Below are 2,702 nucleotides of genomic sequence, written 5' to 3' on the forward strand. Positions count from 1 at the left end.
AAAAATGTACATAAAAAGGAGGATTGCAAATTCAGTTATAAAGCTAATGCTGATAATGCTCAGTCACAATTACAACATTGTGTTTCACATGAAATACAATGTATTCAATAACTTAGTGTACTGTAAAGCAGAGGGAAGTTCATCAGTACCCCCACATATCACAGTGGGGGGTTTGCAGCCAATAATACCCTGTGTATTGAGCCAACATCAGCTCCCACTACAATCACAGCAACCTCCCATGCTGGTAAGGAGTCTGGCATCACAGTGTCAATTAACCCCTACAATAATATCACATCCTCCAATAAAACTGTGACTCACCCCCCCAGTGAGGACTCATGGGACTTTATTAGTAAGTGAAAACTAACTCTGCTGCAGTGAATTCATTTAAGTCATTTCCATTATCTTTGTTTTACATTCTCCACAAAAACACCTGTAATGTTTGCTAACTTAAAGATCTGTGTGTCTCTTGTGTCTTTTATTACAGAAAAAGGCTACTTGCAAATAACGGCTGGTGTACTGGGTGCACTTGTACTTCTGTTAGTGGTCGGGGTAGCTGTCGTCTGTTCTCAGAAGAAAAAGAAAAAGAACAAACCTAAAGGTACAAAACTTCCCTTTCCTCAACTCATCACTGCAATGACCCAACGGGCAACATACTTATTCACTTTCTTGCCGAAAATGTGATGAGAAGATTGAGACCACTCTACAAACTTGCCAGTGATATAAATGTTTTAGTCCATTTCTCAGTAAGAGAGTACCTCCCAAAATGTCAACTTGTTGTTAACAATCCGCTGTACAAACAGACCGTGGTGGAGTAAGTATTCAGATCCTTTAGTGTTAATACTACACAGGAAAAAATAAAACTCTTTTGCAATTATTGAAAATGTTACTTAAAAGTAAGAATAATCAGGAAAATGTGCTTAAAGTATTAACGGTAAAAGTACTCAATACAGAAAAGTGTATGTTATACTGTTATACCAATAGATTATTATGCATGAATGTAAAAGCAGGATTTTATTGTTGTAGTTGATTGAATGAAGTAGTAGAAAGTAGAAGTAGAAAGATTCCAGTAAAGTACAACTACCTGAAATTTGTACTTAAGTACAGTACTTGAGTACTGAGTATATCTCAGCATTAAATATATATATATATATATATATATATATATATTTGTGCCACTCTTTCATTTTACTCTGCAGAAGAAGATGACCAGGAGTTGACCTATGCTAATGTCAAGGTCATGCAGCGACCGGGGAGGCAGGTGCAGCAAAGAGCAGGGCCGGAGGTGGAGTACGGCGAAGCCATGTTTTCAGAGCGACCTCGACAGTCTGTTCAACCAGCAGAAGATGAGTGTGTGTACTCCAAGGTCCGTAAAGGAAGGTGATTCACAGAGTTTAAAGACTGCACCACTGAAGGCAGATGGAGGAGATGGCTGTCAAGAGGCCAAAAGGCTTTTCACCTTCATGTGACTTCCAGTTGGAAAATATCTCATATCGCTCATAGATTTTTCTATTTTTCTAGCACTTTCACTGTTGTCTTCTACAATTTTTTCTTCAGAAAATATGTTTTAAAATATTCCATATTACAGTATTACATTACATTTCCCTGTAATATAATTCTCTTTAGATTATATTGTACCTACTTTTTACTTGTTTCTAATTTGTGAGCATATTTACCTTCATTTTATCGTTAAAACACTGTAAACTTCCAATAATGTCTGAATTTGAAAAACAACAATGTATGTCATTGTATTATTCACCTGATGTCAACGTTTGCATTTACTGGGATTGAAATGTATTCATGAAACAGATGTGGATGGACTAGTTGGGGGTCGGAGTGTAATCATGCATATGTAGTGTGGATTCATTAAACGTTTGGTGCTGTGTTGCTTGGAAGAAAAAGAAAAAGAAGATGGCTCAAGACTCTGTTGTCCGTCGACAGATTGAAGATCAGGAGAACTCTGTTGTGATGGTTGGAATGAGAAGGTCTTCATCTGATCTTTAACTGTGTGAATCCGGTGTCGTGTGACTCTTTTCACTCGGTCACTTCAGTTGTTGACTGGTGAAAGAGGGATGCTTTACTTAGATTTAATTCGCGTGTAGACGTCGTCTTGTTGTCAAATGTTCAGTGCGTCGCTGCCTTTGGAGAGTGATGAAGCATCCAGAGGCCCACAGCACAGTTTAATTGTCATATTAGCTCTGCAACTCATTTTGATGCCAATTGGAAATGATCGTACAGTAGATTTCCACATCGACGCTTTCTGGTGAAAACAATGTATCTCCAAATGTGGTGACCTTTAATTTTTCAGATGAATTGAAGGATTAAGTGTTTCTTTCTCCTACTTCTTTGTGTTAATCAGATATTTAAAACACTGGATTATCTGAAAAATGCATGGAAACAGATATATTTCTTAGAATGACAAGTTTATGTGTCAGAGATAAATTGTTTTTACTTTTTTTATAGGTACTTGCCTTAGAAGCTTGATTGGTGATTTTGCATTCAAAGTGTGTATTAAAGACCAAACTAATTATACATCATACATTTTACAGTTATATTCACATATATGACTAAAGTTTTCATCTCCTAAATATTGAGTTATGTAAATAATAGTTTTGTGCTTTTCTCATCTATTAATAATTACAAATAGAGGTCTGTTGTTCTCCCATGTTTACAAAGAGTAATATTGTTAAACCTTTAGAAGTATT

The 2,702-nt window shown here is 36.2% G+C and overlaps 1 long non-coding RNA gene across 1 annotated transcript; it reads left to right on the plus strand.

The window, feature by feature from the left end:
- Nucleotides 1-276: 276 nt before the first annotated feature.
- LOC142962739 (uncharacterized) lies at nt 277-1,876 on the plus strand. The gene is made up of 3 exons (XR_012957362.1): nt 277-349; nt 485-598; nt 1,197-1,876. It is a non-coding gene; the product is annotated as an uncharacterized LOC142962739 (long non-coding RNA).
- The last annotated feature ends 826 nt before the right edge of the window (nt 1,877-2,702 follow it).

The sequence above is a fragment of the Anarhichas minor genome, unplaced genomic scaffold (genome assembly GCF_050575085.1).
Source record: "Anarhichas minor isolate MPS153535 unplaced genomic scaffold, ASM5057508v1 ptg000028l, whole genome shotgun sequence".
Classification (NCBI taxonomy): domain Eukaryota; kingdom Metazoa; phylum Chordata; class Actinopteri; order Perciformes; family Anarhichadidae; genus Anarhichas; species Anarhichas minor.